At 46.7% G+C, this 26,862-nt stretch overlaps 1 protein-coding gene across 3 annotated transcripts in view; it reads right to left on the reverse strand.

Moving 5' to 3' along the window:
• KCNA6 (potassium voltage-gated channel subfamily A member 6) overlaps positions 1–26,862 on the reverse strand; it is a 209,883-nt gene that overhangs the window by 152,086 nt on the left and 30,935 nt on the right. Inside the window, exon 2 of one of the 3 annotated variants that reach the window (XM_037152902.2) lies at positions 21,057–21,409. The exons of the other annotated variants lie outside the window; for them this stretch is intronic. The gene's annotated coding sequence lies outside the window, so the exon portion shown is untranslated. Of the gene's footprint in view, positions 1–21,056; positions 21,410–26,862 lie in introns of those variants that run through there. 3 annotated transcript variants of the gene reach the window in all.

Genomic DNA, 26,862 nt, shown 5'->3' on the forward strand with positions numbered 1-26,862 from the left:
TCATCAACAACAACAGGTGACTCTACAATGCAGGGCTGAGAGTCCAGCCTCAAACATTGAGGCCCCACCTCCAGGGCGTTGCCATCCTTTTAAAGCAGTTCTCAGTTACCCACAAGGCACTTCCTTCAGCTCGAGTCTATGAGGAAAAACACAGAGAACCTCTCCTTATAGCCAACTCCCCTGACACACAGTATCCTGCCAGGAACCTCAAGAATATGTGCCAGACACTGTTATGAGTTCATCAAACCAAAACCTGGTTTCTTCTTCTTCCTGAAGACTCCACCTCCCAGTCTTGCTTGCAGTCAAATGGGGCCATGTGACTGAGTCTGACCAATGAAATATCTAGAGTGATTAATGCTGCTTCTAGGACTACCTCTAAAACTCTTCTGGGTGATCCTACTCTCTCCCTCCTTCCTCCATCCCTCCATCCCTCACCTTCCAGCCATAAGTGGTGGAGAATGATGAGGCCTAGGGAATGGCAGGGACTGGGTCCCTGAATGACTGCATGGAACGGGGCCTCTGCCATGCCCTCCTCTTTCACCAACTCATTAAACTATGATGACACTGAGAAATACACTTTATTGTGTGAGACCACTGAAATTTTTTGTTTAACACAGCTCTTTCTTGACTAACGCAAGCCATTTTCCAAATTATCTCGTGTGAAAGCAATAAACAGAATATTCTGATGTCAAATGAAAACAATGTGAGGGTTGCTCACAGTTGTGGATTTTTGGGCTCCCTGTGCTCCTTCATGAGCAAGAATGGCATGAGTCAAGGGAACTTTTGACCTCTTTTCAAACCCACATACCTTCAAAGGAGTCAAGGATTTCCATCCTCCTTAGTTTTCTTGGCTCCACTGAGTGGCGTGGATCACAGAGTCTAGGTTGGGAGAGAGTCACTGTGCCAGTTACTCACCCTGATCCAGCATCAGTTCAACTCCTGGCCTTCCCACTCACTGCACAGAAGATGCCCCCAATGACCTCTTAACACAGTGCGCTGTTTCTCAGCCCTTCCAGTGAAGAAGTTCTCCCACTTGTCTGATATAAATTTCTCTTTGGACAACAAAAGCCCTTTCACTCACATATCCTCAGGAGAATTGTTCTTGGCCTCTCATCTCCAGACATTTGCAGTTACCCGTTCCCCAGACCCCTGGCCAGATGGTGTCCCCATGCTGCTCCTGTATCTGCCTGTGGTTCTGACTCCCAGCCCTCTCCTCCCGCAGAATTCATCAGTGCATCTGGCCAAGAGGCAGTCAGAGCCCTTTGGAGCAGGCATAGAGGGAGCCAGGGAGACAGCTCTGAGCTTTTAGTTACAGCTATTTCCTTGGACATTGCTTTGCTCGTCCAGATGGAGAGCTGGGTAAACAAGAAGTCCCTGTTCTCCATCAGCATGTCAGCAAGCGCCTCATTCTCAGGCATCTGCTGAGCTGGGGGTATGATCTCGTTTACAGTATGGCCTTGCTTAGAGTGCCTGAGATGTGCCTTTGTATAAACACTCAGAGCACTTTCCCCAGGGAGGATACACGAAGAAGACAGTGAATGCCTTGCTTCTATTGGCATGAAAAGACAAGAAATATCACTCTGCTTCCCCTGACTCTCTATGCAGTTACTCCAGCCCATCAGCTGACATACTTCCCCCAAATTCAGGGAGACATCCAACTGATTTCATTTCTATCAAGTTCCAAGTGCTTGCCAACTTTTCTGAATCTATATTCAGCTATTGCCCTCTCCATACTGGCTCTGCCACTTACCAACTGTGTAACCATGGATAAGAGACTTGACCTCCATGAGTATCTGTTTTTTCAAACAAATAATGGAACAGTGACACTTACCTCACAAAGTTCTCTCCATGCCACTAGGATTTGAGAATATACATGTGAAAAAAACTCATACAGTGGCTGGTGTATATTAGGGTCTCTCTCCAAGTGCCAATTCCTTTCCTCTTTTCTGGTTCACCTTGAGGCAATCCCTACCCCAGATTATCTCTTGTCCTAACAAGAAGTGGGTAAGGACCAGATAGCCAGGTCAGGCTCCTGCCTCAGGGTCAGGTCTGTTACGAGCCACATTCTCTGCTCATTGGTGCTGGACACCACGCTCCTACCTGCCAGTCCTGAGCACCTCATCTGTTGGTTCTCAAAATGGCAGTCACTGCTTGATTCTCAACTTGCATCTTGCATGCCAGAAGTCATAGTCTCCTGCCTGCTGCCCCCTGACCTCTGATCTCTGATTTGTCAGTACCTAACTGGTGACCTTTTTCTTCTGTTGCCCATAATCTCCATACCTAGGCTCCCAGTTTTTGTCAGATGAATGAATGAATGATTAAATGAATGCCAGGACAACATAAGCACTATGAAAACTGAAAAAATGGTACGTAACCTAGCAGTCACTGGACTTGAATTCCATCACTGTAGGGGATTCGTACTCACTATTAAAAATATTCCATGACATTATGTCTCTAATTCTGGTGGAAGGTCATGACACATGTCTTAGAAGTGAGAAGATTTCGCTTTCACTAAATTTGAAGTCTGTTCTGAAGGGGATCCAGGCAGAGGTCAAAGTTTGTCCTCCCAAACAGAGCCTGGGCAAACACATGGCCAGGGAGCCAAGATACCATTTTCTATACCTCACTCCCCTCTTGAATCTCCATGTCAGCCAACTGTGGCCCAGGCAAGTTAATTTCCCTCCCCTAGCAGCAGTGGCGGGAAGTTCCCTCGGTATGTACTTGAATGTAGGTCGGCGGGGTGGCCACTGAGCTGCACACAGAGGCATGATGGGGCCAGCTCACGCTGGCTTGCTAGAACTGATTGTTAAATTTTCAGGAGTCTGGCTATACACTACACCCCTGTGATTTACTTATTTTGTAAATGGAAGTTTGTACCTCTTACTTCTCTTCATGGGAATGTAATGCACAGCACAGGTAATAAAGTCAGCAATATCCTAAAAGCTTTGCAGTGTGACAGATGGTTACTAGATTTAACATGGTGACCACATCATAAGATATATAAATGTTGAATCAATATGTTTTGTACCTGAAACTAATATTGCATGTCAAGTACACTTTAAATAAACAAATAAATAAAAGTTTCAGGAATTCTGCAACCTAGTTGATATCATGTTGTTAGCTTAATATCAGCCACAGTAAGGACAGTTATACAAAGGGAATGTGCAAATACTCCAAATCAAGGCTTTCTCCTGCCCAGAGCGGGGGTTGACAGAGATTTGCTTCCTCACCTCTAAGCACTAAGGGATGCCAAATGGTGCAGAACCTGTGAACATGAACTTGCTCCTCTGCAAAATGGAGAGATTCACTATTGCTTCCCACCCCCTAGGCAGCCACAGCCTCATAAGTGGGTGGAAGAGAGAGTCTTCCTTCATGGCTTGAAGGAATATGAATATAATCACCCCATTCAGACCTTAATCACTGCAGATGCTTTCCTAAGTATAAATTTGATCTTGCCATTTCTCTGCTCAAAAACCTTTGATGACTCCCTGTTACTTCCAGGATAAAATCAGAACATGATCTCCTTCGTTATCTGATCCCATCTATCTCTCTAGGTTTCCCTCCTTTCACCCTTTCCCACACTCTCCACTCTCCAGTCACAAATTTGGGCTGTTTGCCACACATACCCTGTGGAGAGCTCCAGTTATTGCTTGCTCACTATGCCCCTTTCATTGGCTAAGAGCACCTTCACTTTGAGGGTACAGAGTTGAGCCCATGATCTGTATTAAAGATCTGGAATGTGAGGGAGGTAACGAGGGACTAAAATCCCAATACAGACACTGCTTCAAGGCTGAGGCTATGGGGGCAGACTTCTTGCATGTGAGACTTGGTTCCACTGCTTACCTGCTATGTGACCTTAAACAAGTTACTTACCTCTCTGAGCCTTGGTTTCCTTCTCTGCAAAATGGAAATAATAGTACCTCTCTCATCAGATTGCTGTGAAGATTAAATGACCTGTTGCACATCAAGGGCTTAGCATAGTGCCAGGTAGACCTAGCATTCAATGAGCATAGATGATGTCCTCATCATCATTGCCATCACCATCACCATCACCATCATCATCACCATCAATATCATCATCATTACTAACCCCAGATCAGCTTCATCACTGTCATTATTCCCATAAGCAGCATCTTGGACTATGAGTAAGTCTGCCCACACAATCCTTTGTATTCTTCTGCACTTGGTTGGAATCTCTTCAGAGCAGGAAAATCTCAGGAAACAAGCTAGTGCCCTCCACCCTATCCCTGCCACACAGGCAAGGACAGACTTTGGAGATCCCTGTGGCAGCACTAACAACTCTGACTTTCCCTGTCCCTTGTGATCAAATAGGAAAATTCTGCTAAAACATCCAGAGATAGATGGAGTTTCCCACAGAGGAGATTTGGGTTAGGACTCCCCCACCCTGCACTGTGTGGTATTAGCTCAGCAGAGCGCATTGCTGATACCACAGTACCCTGGAAGCTATGTGTCTTCCAGCCAGCAGCTCAGTGCTGGGGCAGTCCTGCTCCTGAACTTGCCAACGCAGCAGAAGTGCCCTGGAGATCTGGTGGTTCATCACAGGAGACTTGAAGGGATGGAAGACGACACAGTAAGAGCAAATGTGCTGTGAGACTTAGAAACTGCTGTCCATGTTTTGATGCAGCAGTACTGCAGCCTCCAGTGACCCCTGTGGCCTGGCACATAGCATGAAAACTTGCTGGCTCCTCCTCATATGACTCATCTCAGACATCAGCTGGAGAACAGAAACTCATTCACCATGTATTCAGACCCATCTGCACATATCTGAAGGACCATTGAGGAGAATCTAACAGAGCAGTTGACTGGCATCAGGAAGGCTCCAGTGCCTGCTGGGAATAAATGGATTACAGAGATTGGACTGCTTTCCATCTAGCAGCAGTGGCACAGCATTAGTGGGCAAGCGAGGGAAGAGAGTGGTTCTATGTGTGTCACTCAGCTCACTCAGCCCCAGGACCTGCACCTGAATCCTGGCTTATGGTGAGTGTGGAGAGGGAGTGGAACTGAGAAGCAGAAGAGAGCTGCTCCTCTTAGAGAGAGCTGCTTCACTAAGATCTCTGTGAGGCAGTGCAGCACAGAGCAGTGTGGGTTGATGAAGTCTGCTTTCTCATTCAAGGTCACTTCTGGAACATTTAAAGGCAAGGGATAGAGGCTGCACCAGGAGTTGGAGGAGGAACAAGGAAGAATCAGGAGAGGGTCTCATGACTGTGGGCACCAGAGGCATTTGAGGACAACAGTGGTGGGAACTGAGCATTCGCTACCAGGACAAATTCTTAGAGCACAAGAGGTACTTTGGGGACACTCTGCTCATAACAGACCTGTGGGAGGGATCTTGGTGGAACAGAGCTTCCTCCTAGAACACATGGAGACAGAGTCCAGGAAGGACCAGCTTTTGACTCTTGTTGTTTTCTTATGTGTATCCAGGTTGGTTCCCAGTCCTGAGGAAATATGACTGTGCTTATTCCCACAGCACCCTAACACTCAAATCCTGCTCCACCAGACAGCAGGTAGTTTGCCTGAGCACTATACGTATATTCCCTGAGTCTCTATTTCCTCACTTACAATAGGACCTACTGCTAGGGCAGTTGTGAGAATTCAATAGATTAATACATGCAAAGTGCTTTAAGTGGCGCATGGTGAATACTCTGTGCATCTCCACCACCATCATCATCATTCGGAAAGAACAAGAATGGCATGATGGTCCTGCACCCTGATTGCCATGCTGGGAATTTCAGTCCCGCCCACCTTATTAACTCTGAGACCCTTGGGAAACTATTTACTCCGTTCTCTCTTCGATAAGTGAACATAATACTAATCCTCATGCCTTAGAGATTTCCCAGAGACTCAACAGCTCATGTGAAGGTCTTAGAGCCGGGTCATGGGGAGCACTCTATGAGTCTCAGCAGTGTCCAAATTAATAGCTTTTATTCAGCATCTGCTTGATCTTGTCATAGTCCCTACATGGGTCTTCAGCCCACCACCCACTATGGGACAATGCTCAGCCTCACGGCCACACATTGGTCCCCACTGCCTCCTGCATGGAATAGTCTCTCTTTTTCCCTTTCATGTTTTAGACCTGATTCAAGTCCCACCTCTTCCAACAAGTGTGTCCTCAGCCCAGTGACCTTCGTCTTCCCTGACCTCCAACCTAATGTGATCATGCACAGAGAAGCACACAGATGTTCTCTGCCACAGGCACCTGCTCAGTACCTGATCCCATGAAGACATGGGGGACAAGGTCATAGACTGGAAAGGTCCCTGCCCTTGTGTTCATACTAAGGGGAAGATAGACAGAGAAAGGAGCATTTGCAACCTCTTGACAAATGTTACAACAGGTATAAGCTCAGGGGCAGATGGAACATGGGAAGGGAAACTAACTAGCAGAAGTTTCCCAGAGAAGCAGATGCCAGTGCTGAGTCCTAAAGGGTGAAGAGTGGCCGGCCAAGGTAGAGGGATTCGAGAAGAAGGGTGCCCCAGGCTGTACTTCTTTCCAAGACTTGGTGTAAAATTCCCACACGTGCTGGGGCTAAACAGCAGAATTTTTCTCTCCTGTTTCCGGAGGACAGAAGTCTGAGTGCAAGGTGTTGGTGGGGCCATGCTCCCTATAAAGAATCCATGGAAGAATCCTCCCATGCCTCTTGTAGCTTCCGAGGGCCCCCAATCTTTCCGGTTTTCACGTGGTTTCTTTCCTTCTTATGTCTCCTCTGTGTGTCTCTGGTAAGAACACTTGTCATAGGATTTGGGGCCAACACAGATAATCTAGGATGGTTGCATTTCAAGATCTTTAACTTAATTATATGGCCAATGACTCGACTCTTTTTCCAAATAAGATCATATTCACAGGTCCCAGGTGTTAGAATGTAGACTTGTCTCTGTGGAGACCACCATTCATGTTGGGTCAGCATGAGTAAGGGGATGGGGCCCAGGCAGTTGGTTTGTTCTTCACCTGCCCACAGGCCTTCAGGGACTCAGAGTCCAAGACACCAACATTGACTGTGGACCCCTCTTGCCTCCTCAGCACCTTTGAACTCACCACTCATCTCATGCTTGCCAACTCTCTATGGACTTTCCTGCCTTTGTTTTCCCATCAGCACTGCCAGCTCTATAACCACCCCCCAGCACACACATGCTAGTGGGGGAGAACTGGACAGGTGAAGGGACCAGGCCAGGCCAGTAGAGCACCTGGGGAGTGGGCCTTGAGGGGAAGGCTGGTATGGATCATCTATGCCGGACTGGGCATTCCTTGGAGTGACAAGGTTATTCTAGCTCCTGAAGCTGGCCTGGACAAGCATATTCCATGGCCAGAAAGGCATGTTCCTTCCCTCCCTCTAAATGAAGCTCCAAGCTGCCTCCCTGAAGCCAGGCCTGGTTAGCTCCACATGGCTGAGAAGGGGCATTTGTGAGCAGGCAGCGTTGGTTTCAAGTTCCAGTTCGGCCACTTAACTACGGAGAAGCTTCAGACCTGAGATTTCTCTGAGCTTCTGTTTCCTTAACCATAAACACAGACCATAAATCCTTAACCTGTTGGTCTCAGAAGCATGTAGTGAAGATCCACAGCATAGCAGGGTGTGAAAAGCCCTTGGTGCACTGTAAGCATGACAACATAATGGATTAAGTCAGCCTGAGTCTGTTTCAGTACAAGTCACACAGGCAAACATAATGCACACACACATTTTTATTATTGATTAATACCATTTCTCCATGACCTGGTTTCCTTCTTTCCTAGTTACCTCATTGCCATGATTTCAATCCATGGCCTGCTTTCCTCATTTCCCAGCTCTCTGGTTACCATGATTTCAGTTTGTGCTTGTGGACCCACATCTGTTATAACGGTTCCTGGTTCTCTCCACATGACACAGAGTCCCTGGGTGCAGCAACACCTCTGTCTCTTCAATAATGGGATTCAGTGCGGGGTGATGACTGTTATCCCCAGAACAAGTGGTGCTTCATCGCCTGCTCCTCACACAGGTGCTCCTGCTGACAACTCAGTGACTTCCACAAGGGTTGCTCCAAGTCTGGAAAGAAGGAGATTGCAGCCCTCTGTCCCCATCCTTCAAACTGCCCTCAGCGAGGATGCTGACTCCCCTAGGGATGAGGGTGCACAGGGATGATCAAACGCAGCCCTTGATCACCTCCCAGAAGCAGAGTATCTGTCTCTTTGCTGACACGGTTTCTTTACTATTCATAGTGTGGGTCTTGCTGAGCAGACATCTTCACAGGCGGATTCTTCCACAACCTCCCAGAGCCTCCAGATGGCTGAGAACATGGGGACTCTGGTTTGCTGACTTGTTTGCCCCAAGTCTTGGAGGAAATCCTGCCCAGTGGATCAGAAAGACACTTTCATTCTTGATCTGGGAAGGAATGTGATGCTTTTCTCACCTTTTAAGGCAGAGAGGGGTCAGTGGCCACTGAAACAGCTGAAATTATAGCCTGGGAGCAGGGAACTTGGATTTCATTCTCTGTTACTAACTGGCTATGTGACTCTGGGCAGGTTACTTCACCTCTCTGAGTTTTAGTTCCATTTTCTGCACAAATGTGGGCCTTAGATCCAATGATCTCCTTGGCCCCTTCCTGCTAAGGTCTGAATTGCTCATTATTCTGGAGCCTACCCTGATCTTCTCTGTGTGTCTGTTGTGGTGGTGGGCTCTATTTCCCTATCACCTCCCTGAACTCTCTGCCAGCCAAAAGCATCCTCAAGGAGAGTCAGAGAGAAAGCCTCGCAGGATGCTTGTACCATGGCACACTTTGTTCTTCTGTATTAATTTATTCAACAAATATATACAAAAATATGCCAGCACTGCTCTAGGCACTGAGGAATCTGTCGTGAAAAAAAATGATATCCCCATCCTAATGGAACTTACATTAGGAGACAGATAATGAAGAAGAGTTGGTAAGACACATGGTACATCAGATGGTGGTTAAATATTAAGCAAGGAGGGAAAACAAGGGGGTGCCAAAGGAGAGGTGGCAATTCTAAATGCAGGGGAAGGAAGGTCCCACTGAGAAAATGATGTCACACTGATGTCCCACTGATGAGGCCAGGATGTCACAGTGCTAAGAGTTCAGAAGGAGGGGTGTCCTGGAGCTCCAGGCTCCCAGGACCTTGGAGTTCCCATGGAGCCTGATATAACAGGCAGAGAGGGCACAGGGAGATTGGCCTGGGTCTCAGGCAGGAATGTGGGGGAGGCTATGAGTGCAGGGAACATGCAGGGCTTCTGAGGGGCACATAGAGCTCTGGCCCCTATCCCCTCACTAATGGAGCCAGGAAGGCAGACCATCCTGGACTGTCGGCTGGGCTGAGAGGACCAGACCAGGTCTCATCTCCTACACCCATGCAGCAGCCTATCCCAGGGGCCTGCCAACCCCAGGAGGACGGCGCAACAGTGGCCCCAGCCCATGCTTTCCCAGAGAGCCATGTGATCATCTGCTGATGAGTAGTAATGAAAGACTCCCCGCCTCTCTGCCTCCTCCCCGCCTTTCCTTTTCCCCTTGGTATAGCTGAAGATGGTGGGGAGAGGTCAGGGGGCAGGTGGGCATCAAGAGCCCTGATCATCCTCAAGGCATTACCAGGCCCCATGGGCTAAGTGCCATAAGGAGAGAGAAAGGAGGGGTGTGATCAGCTCACCTGGCAGGGAGGCTTGGGTCACCTAGAAGGAGGTCCTCTGTCAATTCCCTGCATGGAGAGCTGCGGTAAGGAAGGCCTTTGGTTCAGTCTTGGAACATGAGCACCAACTCTGTCTGGAATTTTCCACTCAGACCTCTCTCCCCACCTGCTCCATCCAGGTCTTGTGGACACCCCTCCCCAGTCCCACAGGCCGTGGCGTGAAAGACTAAGTGCCAGGAATTGACTGGGGAAAAGGCACGATCTAGAGGAGGCTGCTTAGGATGCCACAGCACCTCTACCCTTTCAGCATCCCTGCCCAAACCACTCTGAATGGGACTTCGAGCTTTCCCAGAATGAGCCCTGTCCTCTGAGGCCTTATTTTCTGTTTTCTGCTTCTTCCTCTCCACCTTGTAGAACCTGTGGCCACCAGATTCTGCCTGGCTGCCTCCCCACCCCCTGCCTTGGAGCCACTGGGCCCTGGTCACAGCCTAGGGCATACCCAGGCCCCTCTCCTCTCCCAGAACTGGCCTTCTGCCTAACCCATTGTCCAAAACCTTCCTCAAGTTGGCTCGCTTCTACAAGATGGCATCATGGAAGGAGAAGTGGAGAGAAACAGAGACGTGTAGCAATTCAGGAAAAGGAAAGAAAAATGCAGTGCATTAAATTGGTTGCCCCATCCGCAGGCAATATCATTGCAGTTGCCAGGATAATAGAGTTGGGGCTGCCCTGGTCCTGAAAGCCCTGGGTGGTCAGAGGGAGGAGACTGGTGGGTCTTCATGGATTCCCCAGCCTGAGAAAGGAGCCCCTGTCCCCCTGCCTAGGATCCAGCTTCCACAACCCTTTTTAGGCCTCTCCTGACCACCTTTTTATCTCCAGAAAGAATCCCCACCTCCCGTCCTGATCTCTCCCACCTAACTCCAAAGTCCCCATGAAGAGCACTGCAATATTTGGCCTCTGTAAGAGCTTTAAAAATAGATTGTGGATCCCCTGCAAAAAAAAATCCCTGGCTAAAAATAGCTCTCAGCATCTAAGGGAAGAAAAAGAGAAACTGCAGCAAAATTCAACTGGAGCAGTGACTTTCCTGCCTCTGATGCTCCGGGTTAGTTGCAGCACTGGGGAAGGGGAGATGGGGGCCCTTCAAGGATGGGGAAGGATGCTGCTCTCTGCTCCCTGACTTTGGGTCACTGGACCCCATTAGTCCCAGCATTCAGGCAGCACTCAGAACAACATCAGGGACAATGGAAGCCAGAATAGGGAGCTGTGCGGAGGAGCAAGGGTACCCGGGGCAAGCGGTGCAGTGTCCCCCAAAACGAGCCTTCAGGAGGAGCAGTAAGTCAGGCTAGGTTCTCAGACTGAAAGCCCCTGCCATGCAAACAGCTGCACAATGGCTGAGGGGCAAGTGCAGAGGCTCTGTCTGGAAGAGCTATTGCTTTTGCACCAACAAGGGGCAGAGACCCTTTTGGCAATTGTCATTAGGAAAGTCAAAATTTATATCCAGGACACCAGTGTAAAAGAAGGGGACCCCATGGTCTCATTTAAGGTCCTTTTCTGCTTTGGTGGTAAGGAGAGCTGTGTAGGAATGACAGCACAGCATGGAGACATAGCTTTGCTTACTGAAAATGCTTTAAAGAGAGTGTTCGGGGTCGCTTTGCTTACTGAAAATGCTTTCAAGGAGCTTATGGAGACTAACACACACAGCTCCTTTGCTCATGCCATAAAAGCTATCACAGTGAGCTGGAGAAAGATCAGGCTGCAGCCTGAGAGGAAAGGGTCTGGCCCCTCCACTTAGCTTGTTTGGGGGCTGTATCTGAACCAGTGATTTGCCTGTGCTGGTTGGTCGCAGGAACAGAAGGATGACAATGAGCTGACTAGTGGGTTATTGGGAGCCAGGGAGCACCCCTTAGGAGACGTATGGGTGAACCCAAGAAATATGCACCATGTCCCCAAACTAAATGTTTACAGTTGATGTTCTGTCACTGAAATTTGCCATAAAGGCTGTACACCGACATGCACACAAAAGCACAGACTTACAGACACAGGAAGACAGAAAGTGTGTTAGTCAAATGAATCAGGTTTCAAAATACACACACAGCATACTAATGATCCTCCATGTCCCAGTGTTCCCTGAACTCATATCTTTTCTTCTAAACCACTAGGCGGCCATTTAAACGCCCAGAAAGGAACGAAAAAGCTTTTTGATGACTAAAGTGCAAATCCCTTCCAAATAATTTGTGGGAGATTAAGTTCTTCCTAAAGCTCATTCATACTGCAGCTGAAGAGGACCTAGTGAGTGCGGAGGAAGAGGCAGGGATGCCCCAGAAACGTCAAGTGGCGAGTTGGTGGTCAGCAGTTCTAACGTGCATGTCCCCAGATGAGATCGGCTGACAGGGCATGAAGAGGGAACATGTCACAGCTCCTGGACCACACTTCTTTGTAAGTGCAGGACAAGTAAAATACCCTCTTGTTCATTTTATCTTCTTAGCCTGTGGGGCTACCTTAGTCTTTTAATCCCTAAAGAATTCCTTCGCCTTCCTCTCCCCAAGAATCGCAGCGTGATCAGCACGGTGACATCCAGGTCAACAGAGACCTCAGAGCCGGCTGGCCCGCCCCAGGTTTACATCACCTCCACAGCACACCTGGGCAGGAAACGTGTTTGTCTGGCCCGCGCTAACTGTAACCTCGCACAAACTCTTTTCTCTCTCTTCCTCCCTCAATCCCTCTACAAAATTGGGATAGCAATCTCCGTTCCATATCATCCTATGAGTCATCTATTGCATAGCGGGGTTAAAGAGAATGCACTTTGAGACAGCGGCAGGAAAGCCCAACAGCAGGAAACAGAAACAGTCCTCCCTCCCTGCTGAACCCTAGTTCTTGATGGCGTCGGCGCACATCAAGATTGCAGTGGCCTGCGTGGCCTCCACACGGAGCTTTGCCACATGCTGTGAAGGGCTTTACTCACCCTCTCCAGTACTTTTCCTCTTCTCAGACCCTCAGTCCTAGCTCCCCCTACTGGCCAGAAGCTCATTGCACTAACCGGGATGCTTCCTGCAAGTGCGGTAATTAGCCAATGGTTTAGTTACAACCACACTCTCATTAACTAACAGTGGCAGAAGGAGCCATCCCTGTTTCCTTGGAGATTTAGCTATGCATACATCTATTGCATTAACTGCTCCCTATGAGCTCGAAAGCCCCCAGCTTCTATGTGCACAGTGCTCACTGCATGGGATGTACATGACAACCTGGTGTCATCACTGTGTTCTAGGTCAGTGCTACTCAAAATGTGGTGTCCTGACCTGCAGCATCAGTGCCACCTGAAATCTTGATAGAAATGCACATCTTGGGGACCCTTCTCAGACTTACTGAATCAGCAACTTCAGGATCTGGTGCCCAGGACTCTGCATTTTAACAAGTTCTGCAGATTTTTGATCCACAACAAAGAATAAGAAATTCTGGCTTAGATCAAACATGCCCTCATAGCTTACTCCCATTAATGTCCAGAAATCTTTCTTGACTATTAAGGCACTGGGAAAAAAGAAAACTGAAAGATACTTCCTCTTTATTCTAAGCATTGATTGAAGTATTGATCACCATAAGGAATACCTCTGCCAGGTTTGCCACTAAAGAGACTCTCCCTACCCTTTTCATTATCACCCACTTTCTTTTCATCAAAACCCAATTTGGGGTAAAGTTTAAGTGGCCGAAGCATATTTGAGCAGTGCTTGGAAACTAGAAGTAGTGAGCACCCTGACAGCGGGATGTGAGGCGACCTCGCAGAGCCCCGCCCAGAAAGCTGGCCACAGCCTGTCAAAAGTAAGCAGGACTGAGGAAGAAGCCAGACAGGAGGCAAGCAATTGTTGACACAGAAAATATAAACCTTAGCTTTGCTTTTGGACTTTTCCAGCCTATTGCTGTGAAATGCACCAATTACTCTTGACACTGAAGCACAGAGGGCTCAGAATCATTTTGATGAGTGGACTAGTTCTAGGGGGTCAATCTAATTTTATTTTTATGGGTATTTTAAAAATATGCTTATGTGGAGAAGGGAAGTGTCTTTTAATATACCTCAAACATCAAAAAGAAAGTTAGTGACAAATGGGCCACAATGCAGAGAACACACTGAACACACCACTGCTGCCTTCAGGCAAGATCTTAGAGGTCATCGACATCAACTCCCTGCTTGGCCGGGGAGGAAACTGAGATCCAGAGTTGAAGACTTGTCCGAGGACAAAAGGCTTTGCCCAAAGTCCCCTATTAATCAGTTCCCTCCTAATTCCAGGTCCGATTAGCAAGCAGAAGTTCAAGATTATTCAGCTTGTCCATAGCCTGGTGAGATTCTGGAAAATCTCTGTGACTGGGTGGTATTGGAATTGGAAAAGCATTTTTCCAAAAGACACCTGATTCCTTTGCCATGTAATCTCCCAGCCTCACTGGATAGTGTCTCTCCACAGAGAGCAAGTTGGGAAAAAAGCTCCCAGGATGTCAGGCTTCCATGCAGAATTTCCAGGGCAGGTGCCTGCTGCTTTCAACTGTCCTGCTGCCTGTCCTGGGTGGTTGGGGACACCTCACAGGCAAGAGTCCTTCAAGTTCCCACTTGACTTTATAGGTCAGGGGATTGGGGAGCCTTTGAAAACTCGGTTTCCCCCCACATCTGCCCAGGATCTCTGAGCAGAGTGTTTACTATGCATGTGGTACCTCCTCCCCCAGCTCCCATGTATGAACAGGGGTGGTGGTCATCACCCAGTTCACCAGACATCCAACCACATCAGGACTGACTGCTGAGGAGGAGAACCCGGCAACCCCAGAGGAAAGGCAGTACAGACTCCAGCCCCAAATGGATTTACAGAGCAAGTTTGGCTGGTCATGCAATCACCCATGGAACGACCCAAGTGTTGTCTCAAGAGGTCTTCCAACCAGGAGGTGCCATGGGCCCCCAGCTTTGAGGGTTCTTCATTTCCCATCGCGGGAGTAGGAGAAATGTAAGTATATACAAGCGACAGTGGCTCCCTCTAGTGGAGTTCTCAGAATTGGAAAGTGACTCTGGATCTTCCAAGGAGAAGGCACCTGCTGGAAGATAAGGAGCTGACAGGATGGCCCAAATTCTCACACATAACATCTCAGGGGTAGGCAAAGTTTCTGGGGGAAGTAATTTTGTTTTTTATTGCCTCCAGCAGGGAAGGCTGTGGCTGTTGGGACAAGCAGTCTTGATCTCTAGCTGTAGGCCTCAGGGTCAGTAACAAGCCAGAAGCCAGCAGGCCAAGAGCACTAACCTCCTACACAGAAAGTGTCTTCCAGCCACCAAAACACCGTGGACACCTCCCTTTCACTTCCCTGGGGCATATTTTTCCATATGTTGGGGCTATTGGTGTGCAAGTCAACCAGCTTCCTCCCATATCTACGATGCTCTGAAACACCAGGACTCTCAATGAGCTCATAGCCTATTGCTCATATAGGAGGGAGCCACAGCATTGCTCATCATCTCCTATACTTGGTGGGAGCCTGACAGTCACCAAGCACTTTCATGAACATCACTGCACTTTGTTCTCAAATGACCATCTTATGCACCCTATTCTGATTTCTCCCACTCTGCCCCAACCACCAGGCGGACTTTGTGTTCTGATACTGAGCTCAGAGATGAAGGATCCTCTCCGAGGCCACAGAGCCAAAGATTTCAGGCCAGAGCCCAACCAGGTCTGTTGACTTGAGCTTGGGGCCCTGTGAAAATGAGACAAAGAAATTCTACTCCTCCTTAGCAGGAAAAGTATGTTTCTGTGATTCATCCCGTAATAGTTATCATAATAATGATGATAATTAACACTTAAAAATGTTTACTACAAGCCAGGCATAGCTCTAATCACTGTGTTTGTATATTTACTCAATCACAACAACCACCTTATATCATAGGTGATCCATAAATGTGCCATTATTGCCTAGATACCAGAATAATTTTAACAAGAGCCAAAGTCACCTAGTTATTATAGCTGCCTGCCACCTATTATAGATGCTTAACAAGAATTTAATCAACAGAGTCCGGCCAAAATAGAGGTGTATGTAGAAACCCTTTGTTTCCTCCCACAACCAAAAGGAGTATAACAATCAATCTAAAATCAAACAACCAAAAGCACCAGAAAATCAAACTGCATGGAACTCTGATGACCGAGGAAGTAAAGAAAAAAATCAACCAGAACAACCAGACCAGTAAGATGGGCGGATGGAGAGACTCCACGGAAAGGCGGGGGACTGAGTGAGCAGGGCTGATTGAATGGAAACTGAGGCTCAGCGCTGACTGTGGACTACCATGGGGTTGCCACAGTGGGAGAAACTCCCAGTTTCACATGAGAATTTGTTGGAAACTGGGGCCAGAGCCAAGCAGGCAAGCTGCACTGTTCCATCTCTGACCCCTCCCCCTCAGGCAGCGCCACAGCACAGCAAGGAGAGTTGCCCTGCCCTGGTAAATACCTAAGACCCCATCCCTACACCTTAACAAGTGTGCCAAGACAAAGAAATAGGGCCCAAATGAAAGAACAGAGCAAACCTCTAGAAAGAGAACTAAGGAAGGAGGAGATTGCCAATCTATCTGATGGAGAATTTAAAGCCCTGGTAATCAAAACACTCACAGATCTGATTGAGCTTGGTCAAAAAATATAAAAACAAATGAAGGATACCCAAAGTAAAATAAAGCAAAATATTCAGGGAACCAACAGCAACAGGAAGGAAACCAGGAGTCAAAGCAACAATTTCGAACAAAAGGAAGAAATAAACATCCAACCAGAACAGAGTGAAGAAACAAGAATTCAAAAAAATGAAGAGAGGCTGAGGGACCTCTGGGACAACTGGAAGCATTCCAATATACAAATCATAGGGGCTCCAGAAGGAGAAGAACAAGAGCAAGAAATTGAAAACTTAATTGAACAAATAATGAAGTAAAACTTCCCCAATCTGCTGAAGTAAATAGGCTTCCAGGAAGTCCAGAGAACCCCAAAGAAGTTAGACCCAAAGAGGAACACACCAACCCACATCATCATTAAGTTACTCAAGATTAAAGATAAAGAAAGAATCTTAAAATCAGCAAGAGGAAAAGAGAGCGTTACCAATGAACTATGAGCTGATTTCTCAAAAGAAAGCTTACAGGCAAGAAGGGTCTGGAAAGAAGTATTCAAAGTCATGAAAGGCAAGGATCTACATCCAAGATTATTCTACCCAACAAAGCTATCATTTAGAATGGAAGGGCAGAAAAAGTGCCTCCCAGATAAGGTCAAGTTAAAGGAGTCCATCATCACCAAGCCATTATTATATGAAATGTTAAAGGGACTTATCCACAAAATTGAAGAAGATATAAAATATGAACAGTAAGTAAAATGACAATGAACTCACAACCATCAACAAAGAAACCTAAAAAAAAAGAAAAAGAAAAACAACGAAAACAAAAACTAAGCAAATAACTAGAACAGGAGCAGAATTAGAGAAATGGAGATCACATGGAGGGTTTTCAGTGGGGAGAGGGAAGGAAGGAATAGTGAGGAGGGTACAAGGAAGAAGCAGCATAATTCATAGGCATAAAATAGATGGGGAGAGGTCAAAAATGATATAGGGAACAGAGAATTAAAAGAACTTATATGTACAACCCAGGGACATGAACTAAGAGAGAGAATGCTAGAGGGTTGGGGTAGGGGTGTAGGTCAGAGTGGGAATAAAAGGGGAAAAATTTAAAAAACTGTAATAGCATAATCAATAAAATATACTTAAAAAGAATTTAATCAACATAGATCTCCCTATACAAGAGGAGAAGACTTTCCTTTTCTATCATGGAAGTCAGTTTGCCCCCAGTTATCCATGTGATAGGGTTAAAAATCTCAGAATTAGTAGGTGGAAAGAGACATTGGAGATTATTTGCCCTAATTCTCCATTTCTTAGATGAAGTGGAAGACTTGGGAATGGAAAGTGAAATGTCTTGATGCTTATCACACAATGAGATTATTGTCAGGGCCAGGACTGGTCCCCAGGTTTCCAGACCCTCAGCCCAAAGTTCCTTCTGCTCTGCTATACTGTGGCTGCCACTCACTGGAGCTGATGAACAGCACTGAGACTGGCCCTCTGGGAGCCATCTGAGCTCCCAGTCTTTGGCCAGCCTAACTGAGCTCAAGAAACGCCATCATTCTGATACCAGGCTAGGCCACCCAAAAGTGACCTGGTAAATTAGTCCTCTGCTACCTTGCCTAAAAGCAAAGACAATAGTCACCTCTAGAATGGTGTATTCCACAGGCAGACAGATGGCACAGAGCAAGGATGGTCTGAGGGCAGCCTGTGACATCAAGTCTCCTGCCCACAGCATGAAGGGTGACTTTCTTCCTTCATCCATCCACTTTGCAAAAGTCTCCATGGTCCCACCCTATGGGCTATAAACTTGGCTGGCAGTGCCCTTGTCCAAGGATGCTTGAGAGTTCTCTGGGTACTTTGCTATGGGTGTTCTGTTACTTGCCTGTGAAGCAGATTCCCTCTGCTCTAGTTTGAGTGGGGAGGGTGAGATGTCCAGAGTGTAGTGAATAAAATCAGTGGGAGGATGTGTGGAGGGAGAGGAGTGAGAGACTGAGCATGAACCACAGAAACTCAGATGCAACCCATCCTAAACATGGGGTTAGGAATCAGAGAGGGCAGGGACAACGACAACTGCCCTTCTCCCACTGGCAGCAGGGGGAAGGACGAGGGGCTGGGCTTGTGGAAATCAGGGAAGAGAGCCTGCTTAGATGGGGGAGGGTCTTCCTGCAGGTCAGCTTCTGAGAGGGCGTCCCTGGGACTCCAGCAGCACCCAGAAATGGTCCAGCTCTTTCCTTTCTTCCACACACCTCTCAAACCCACCACCTGGGAGTCTGCTTGTCCTCCCTCTTTCCCTCACACCTCACATCCAATTCTCCCTGTGGGCTCTCCCTTCAAAATCAGCCAGAATCTTCTTCTCACCAGCTCCTTTGTTGACAGCCTGGCCTCTACCACCATCCACTCTCACCTAGATGACTGAACAGCTTCCTAACTGGTAATTACGTTAAAATTTAAGTCCAATTATATCACTTCTCTGCCCAGACCCTGAAGGAATGGCTTCCCCTCCAAGTCAAAGTACAAGCAAAGTCCTTCTAGGCACCTATTAGACCCTGCCTGGCAAGCCCCACCCTCTGCCACCCAGCGACCTTCGGCCTCATCTGCAGCTCCCCTCCTGCTTGCTTCCTGCCCTCCAGCCATTCTGGCCTCCTGGCTGTTCCTAGAATGTTCCAGCAAGGCTCCCGCCTCAGGGTCTTTGCGTGAGCTATTCCCTCTGCCTAGAAGTTCTCTACATGCCTCACTCTTGACCTCCTCTACTCTTTACCCAAATATTACCTTCCAGCTCAGTCTTTCCCTGGCTCCCTTATTTGAAGCTGATCTTCACTACTGCATCTCACAGTCCCCTTTCTTATTGTCCTCTATTGCATTTGTACTTATGGAGAATACAATATATTTGTTATTTATTGTATCAATTGTCTGTCTTCTTTTAACAGAACCTCACCTTCATAAGGACATGAGTGTTTGTTGGTCTTATGCATTGCCCAGTGCATACATAATAGGCACTCAACGAAGACTTGTTAAATAAAGAAACAAACAAATGATAGCTACAGCTTAGGAAATGGACCTTCCCAGGAGACGTCAGAATTACCAAGTTTCTTTAGTAAGAAGAGAAGCCTGGGAAAGAAAAGGGTGTGCGTGTTTGTGTGTGTGTGTGTGTGTGTGTGTGTGTGTGTGTGTGTGTGTGTGTGTTCCTGGGGTGTTTGACAACCACCTTCACTTGTAGTAAGCAATGTGTGAGTTCTTGGTGATTTGTTTATGTGATGATTTATAATGAAAAACACATTTTGACTTTGTCTGGGTTTCTAGCATGGAGCTCCTACAACACCCGGAACTTCCTAAGTGATGACAGGAATAGGGGCATCCTGTTATGTGAATGAGGTGACTTTTAGAAAGTGCCTAAGGATGGGGCTGCTGGTCAGGAGAACCAACCAGGTGCTTAGAGGGTTGGACCTTTCCACCCACTCACCTGACCTTCAGGCCTGTGTAACAAAGCCTCCATAAAAACTCCTGGGAGTCAGAAAAGCTTCTGGAAGACCATGTCAAGATTCAGGGAGAGTGACTCCCAGAGAGGGCAGGGAAGCTCGGCTCCCCTTCCCACCTCCATCTGGCTTTCTTCCACCTGGCTGTTCCTGACTTACAACCTGTAATGATACCCCGGTGATGTAGGAAGTGAAATGTTTCTCTGAGTCCTGTGAGCCGCTCCAGCAAATTAATTGAGCCCGAGGAGGAGGTTATGGGAACCTCTGATTTATAAGCCAGTCATCAAAAGCACAGGTGAGAACCTGAACTTATGACTGGCATCTGAAAGGGGGTGGTAGGTGCAGCAGCACTGAGAGAATGAGTCCTCAACCTGTGGGAGCTGATGCTGTCTCTGGGTATATTGTCAGAAATGAGTTCAATTGTGGGGCACCCAGCTGGCATCTGAGAACTGCTTGATGATGTAGAGAAACGCCCCTCCCCACAGTGGAATTGGATGCAGAACCCTTTTAGCATAAAAGTGTTTTAACTGTATCCTCTAACCAGAGTCAACACTTCATTCATTCATGTCCTCACTCAGTCATTCACCAGACATTTTAGGAGTGACAATTCTGTGTCAGGTGCTCTGCTTGACATTAGGTGGACATGTGGCCAAGGATGTAGTCCCTGCTGCCGAGGCTTCTGCCGTACAGTGACAAAGCCCCAGCACTGAGAACCCATCTGGGAGATTCTGGGCATTAAAGCAAACTGTTACCCCAGCAACACCTAACAAGGAAAGTAAATTCAGGGCAAGAAAATTAGCATTGTGTTTTGTTACCAGAGGTAAAGCTACTTGGGCGAGTGTCTACTAGTGGGAATTTGCCTCTCCAGAGCACCCTGGCAGGATCTGGGGAGAGGTAAGTGAATGAGGAGGAGAGACTTCCTACAAGTGACCTTGCTTTTCTTCCCCTGAGGACAGGCCAGTGGTGAAGAGCTGTCAGTGACAAAAAGAGCAGTGTGGGTCACACACTAGAAAGAAGTCCTACTTGCTCCTGGGAGACCCTGCACATGGTATCATCTGGGCCCTGAGAAAGCCACGGGAAATGTAACTTTGACCTTGACATTTGCCCACAGTCTTGTATATATGAAGCAGAGAACTCCTAGATTATGGGTTACAGGAGAGTGTCCCCTGTCAGGGCAGGTTGCTGCCAAGGGCAGTCAAGCACCTTTTCTGATGATCTGTGAGTGGTCCCTGGGGAAGCTGGCCAGGTGTTCAAGCATGTTAGAAACCTGCCTGCTTGTGTCATGACCACATAATTTGTCTGCCTAACTTAGTTCTTGGTGTTTTCATGCAGCAAAACACAGAGGCTTTGTGACTTTGCCATATATTTATTTGTTACTCTTCCGCAGCCACATTTTTCCTGGTTGGGTCTGTGTACTTTCCGTCATCCCTTGACATCTGACCTCCCCATACCTGACCTTTATGCCTATGCCACCAGCTTCACTTCCTCTTACAGCCTCACTCCAACATTTTGGGCCCCATTTTTAATGCTGGCAGGTTTGCTCTCAGCTTCCTGTGGTCTGGTCACTGTGGTGGGAGGTCGCGGGAGGGATGCCAGGCCAGGTCGCCCAAGCAGGGCTCTCCTCTTCTGGAGAAGTGAAGGGTCCAGGCCCTCTCTGTCCAGCCGCTATCAAGACCTATGTGTAAGCCTCCTTGCTTGAACCATGGTGCCAGTCTTTTCCCTGCCAGAGAGGAATCAGAATAAAAGGCAGTATAGTTAGTGATATGAAGGTGAGCTGCAAGAGGAAGAGCACAAGACCCCAGGAACACTCTCTGGCTTCTCCCCTCAGCTCCTCTGGCTTTTGAGTAGTGGTCCCCCAACTCAGCCCCAATTTCTTGTTTGCTCAAACCACACTACCCACTCTGTGGGCCCCCACAGGGGCCCCTGCAACCTATCAGCCACTACTGAGCACATGCAACCTGAAGCCATCCTGCAGAAGTTGCCTTAATATATTGAATCATCGACTATCAACATTAAATAGTTCCTTAGTCCTGCAAGAATCAAGTCCAGGCGCTTTGCTTGACTTCTAGGCCCTGGAAAGTAAGGCTTCATACAATCTACCTAGTCGGAGCCTCTGGCCTCTAATCCCAGTGCCGTCCATCTTGGCCCCAAGGGCCCTTCTCTGACCCTCAGTATAGGACAGGCATAACGTCCCTCCATAATAGTTCTTGCTGAAGCCCGGCCCCTCCTTTACACCACCCACCAGAATGCTCCTTTCCCCTTTCCATATTCCTTGGTCCCACCAGCCTCTAGGCCAGCCCGGTCCACCACTTTCATGAGCTTCTCTGGCCACTCCAACACAATGGATCTCTTTTTTTCCTGGTATCTTGCTGCCTTTCCAGTCTGGCCCACAGTGCATAACTGCCTCCTGTTAGAAAGTACATGACATTTGGGGCCTCGAGTCCTGTGGTCAACGTCTGTCTCTCCCACTCACTGGGCAAAGACAGGCCCCTTGCTTATCCATCTGGTATGATGTATATGACTCCGTAACCACCCTTGAGCCCTTCAAGGCAGGCAGGGTTTGGCTGAAAATGAGTAAAACCAATAATTGCTTGCAATTCTGTTCCACACATGTAAAACAGGGATGACAATGATGAGGTGTGTTCCCAGATTCTTAGGGCTACCACAAGGCCCAGACATTTGCTCTAGAAGAGGGAAAGATTCACAAAAATGCCAGTAGTTAGTATCGTGCCTGTGCTGTAAAGCCCCGTGGAGTGAAAAGACTTAATACTTGTAATAACGATCATGTGAGAGCAAGCCCCACCGCCCATACCACGAAGTGATCTATAATTTCACTAAAGAACGAAGGTGATGCAAATGCACACTGTTAGCCTGGGGTCCTGCGGGCAGCAGTCTGCCTTGCAGCTCTGTTGCTGACCTTGAGACATCAGCCTCAAAAAGACATCACCCACCACTTTCCAAAGGCTTTGTCCTGGGGCAGCAACTTCAGCAAAGTGGTTAGAAGCAGAATGAAACTAAGCAAATTCCCTGCTCCTTTGTGAAATTCCAATGATCATCAAGTGAAAAATAATAGTTTAGCAAATGGTAAACATGAAGTTTTTTGTTGTTTTAAGGAGAGTGAACAGAAATCTGATTGCTTTTCTCAATTGCTCACATTTGAAAGAAGCCAGTACAAGCACATCTGCTTCGGAAGGAGAGAGCTTGTGTCAGGTGTCTGGACATAGTTTCCAAATACCAAGGCTCCACACTGTGCTGGTTCCTGTGATGTGGGTGTAAACTATGCACTGCCAGCTTCACCCTGGGGCTGCCCTGACGGGCGCAGTGGGCAAGTGGCACGTGGAGAGTGGTGTTGGATGAGGTAAGAAAGTTGACATCCTTACCTTCCATAGTAGAAAGTCAACTTTCTTAAGACTTGACAAAAAATGGAAAATGTGGCAAATATGGAAAAAAAACAGCTAAAGAGACTGTTTCTGGAGAGTGCAAAACAAGGGTGGGGAGGATGGTGGGGCCAGGGACTGTTACAAAAATAACAACAAAGATTATAAGCCATGTTGAAATATTCATCTTTTTGAGCTTAGACTAATATTTTAACTTAAAGGAAAAAATAACACATGAAATTTTCCCTAAAAGACACAAGTTTCCATATTAAAAGACCCAAGTTCTAAGTTTGCCAGATTTAGCAAAAACAAACCAAATAGAAATGGACACCTGGCTAAATTAGAATTTCATAAGCAATGAGTAATCTTTAGATAAAAGTATGTCCCAGACATTGCAAAATTACTCATAGATTATCTGAAATTCAAATATAGTCATGATATTGCAAAGCACCAGGAGATGAAGAGATGTTAACAACTCCCAGACTGAAAAAATGTCATATACAAAGAAATCAGAAAAGTATCAACTTCTCATGGCAAGACTGGGACTTTGGAGGCAGTAGAGCAAAGCCTTCAGAATTCTGAAGAAAAATGATATCCATCCTGGGATTTTACATCACTCTAATCACTAATAAGGTTTGAGGGTTAAGTAAAGGCATTTTTAGGTATGCAAAGTTTCAAATATGTATCTCCCCTTTACCATTTCCTAAAAATTGTGTGGTGATTTGCCACACCAAAAGAAGAAACAAACCAAGAAAGAAGAAAAGACAGGCAGGGAAACGGAGACGCAGCCTGGGGGAGAAGGACACGATTTCCCAGGACGAGGCTGTGCTGAAACAGAGACCGCAGGCAAGACTGGAGGGGAGAAAGCAGGGCTCGGGAAAGAAAGGAGCCCGGCAAAAGCCGGATGCGTTGGATCGCATGGAAAACGGTGGTTAGATGGGTTTTCCAACTCTGTTGGAGATTTTGGAAAGATTTTAAATAGGTAGGTACACAGAAAACTAAGCAGAAAGAAAATCAGGCAATTTTAACAAAATGTTTACAAGAGATTAAATAAACATTATCATAATATACTGCTTGGCAATGCAGAAATAATATTCGACAGCAATAATGATGTAAACACTAAACATTGATTTAACCAATAAATTATCCTGGAAGCAGAGCAAGTGAACATATGGCTTCATACAAAGATAAGAGGTAACATCCCATCACCCAGGGTAAAAGTCAGTCCTTACAGCAGCCAGCAAGGCCCTACTCAGCAGTGTTCCCCCACCTTTGCACTCTAGTCTTATTCCTCATTGCTCTCCCTTTGCTCACCTTGCTCCAACAATAGGGGTTGCTTTGCTGTTCTGGTCCTCAGTTACACCATATGTCCTCCCAGTGTAGGGCCTTTGCATGCGCTGTCTTGCTTAGAATGACCTTCCCCCACGTAACCACAGGGCTCCCCCTCCCATCCTTCAGGCTTTTGCTCAGATGTCATAATCTGAACAAGGCCATCCCATACCCCCAGGTCCTTATTTAACATTGCACTTCTATCCCTATCTCCCCTACGCCACTCCCATGAATGATCATTTTCTCTATGTTATCCTCTACAGGACACCGCCTCCATATAAGGAGATGTTCAGAATGATATTTTATTTGAGCGTTTGCTTATGCTCCTCAGTGGAGTGAAAGCTCTATGAGGGCAGGGAATTTTGTTCACTACATCTACATGATTTGTTCACTAATATACCCCCACTTAGTGAACAGCACAAAGAAGGAGCTTTATCAATATTTGTTAAATAAACAAAGAAGAAATAACAATAGCCCCGGCTGGTGTGGTTGGGTGTCATCCCACAAACCAAAGGGCCTCAGTTGTGTTTGCCAACCTGGTTGCAGGCTTGGTCCCCTAGGGCATATATGAAAGGTGACCAATCGATGTGTGTCTCTCTCTCTCAAATCAGTGTTTCTTACACTCTCTTTCTCTCTCCATCACCCTCTCTCTAAAATCAAAAATAAAATATTTTTAAAAAGAAACAGGAATGTAAGCATTTACTGAGAAAAACAAAGGTAAATACCGAGATTTGACCCTTAAAATAATGGAAAGCAGTTGTCTCTGTAGGATTTGTATTCATGTAAGGAGAGCAGCAGGGCTGCTGATTTTCCTTACAAACCTTAGAGTATCATTTGGCTTTTGCAACTATGTCCATGTATTACTTTAACACAAGTTAAAAAAAATGTAATATGCTGTTTCACCTCCCCCCCAAAATCATACTTCATTTAATACCAAAAGGAAGTGACTATCAGATTACCTACTCTTTTGTATTACTAATTCTGGAAGTCTTGTTCTCCCTCTCTTCTACCTCTTTCTCTCTAACCCACCACCTGCAATCCATCACCAAGGCTGGAAGCTCCTACCTCCTCTAGGGCTCTCAGATTCATCCACCTCCTTCTATCTCCATCACTACTGCCCTAGTGCCACCTTTCACCTGGAGGTTGGAAGAGTGTTCCCACAGGGTCCACCTATATCCATTCAATCCATTCACCATTATACCATGGCCAGGTATTTTCAAACACAGATCTGATCATATTGCTCCATTGCCACCACTTCAACATGCTTGTGGCACCCATCACTCCTCGGCTGAAGATGAAACACTTAGCCTGCCCACCTTGTCCCATGCCTGCCCATTCCCTTACCCACCCTTACCCGCACCCCAGTCCCATACTTACCATGTTTCCCCACCACAGAGCCTTTGGATATGCTGTCTCCTCTGCCTGCAATACTGTTTCTAGACCTTTCCCTATTTATCTCCTGTTTGTTGTTCAAATACCAGCTAAAGAGCCATTAAGTCAAGCCCCCTGTTCTAGGTTGTGATAGCACAGGTGCATGTATGTCTGTACTTTATAACACTTGCCACAGTTGCAATTTTACATTTGGGCTTATTGGTTTAACATCTGCCTCCAGCCCCTCCATCAACACTAACATACCCACTCCCACAAGTAATCATAAATTCCACTAAAGGAGAAAATCATTTGTTTATCATTATATCCTAATTGCCCATACATAGTAAAAACTCAATAAATACATATTGAATAATTTGTTGAAACATTACCCTTTTCTACTGCAACAATCAATATGTACATCTCAGGCATGAATAACAATTATTCATCTACCCTAAAATTGTAGGACTGGGAGACTGGGTGTTTTTTCTTTAAAGCCCTGCCACTGACCTGTCTCTGTACTTCCAGTTCCCATCTTCACACGTAATTTCTGGAAATGTATATTGACATAAAAAGCATAAAACACTTATGTGTTGTATGGGGTTTCTACCCTGGAGAGCTAACAACATATTGTTCCTCACACTTTTTCTTTTAGACATAATCATCCACAATATATCTCCTGCACCTCACATATGATCTTCAACTATGTCATCTTCCTTCATACTTCTTTGGCATGGGCTCAACGGCGGAACTATAGCACACAACTGATTGAAGCTTCTGTTTTCCCTAATTTTTATAGAATAGGGGCAAAAATGCAACAAAAAGAAGCAATTTATTGCACATGCATTAATATGCAGAAAAGATGGTGACACTGACTGGCTGACAAGGCTACCATGAGAATGAGCATTTGTCGGCTAATGAGCAAAATTCCAAACCCAGCACAAGCTAGGGGACCACGGGGTCTAAATGGGAGCATCCGCCATTGAATACCACTTGTTCACACTCCCTGTGCAATTAGGCACTGCCTGATAATCCAGTACTGATTCAACCCTTTGCTGAGTACGTCTAATTTTAATTCATCCAGTTTTATTTCTACTTT

The sequence above is a fragment of the Artibeus jamaicensis genome, unplaced genomic scaffold, assembly GCF_021234435.1.
Source record: "Artibeus jamaicensis isolate MK-2021 breed Jamaican fruit bat unplaced genomic scaffold, CSHL_Jam_final contig_1028, whole genome shotgun sequence".
NCBI classification, from domain to species: domain Eukaryota; kingdom Metazoa; phylum Chordata; class Mammalia; order Chiroptera; family Phyllostomidae; genus Artibeus; species Artibeus jamaicensis.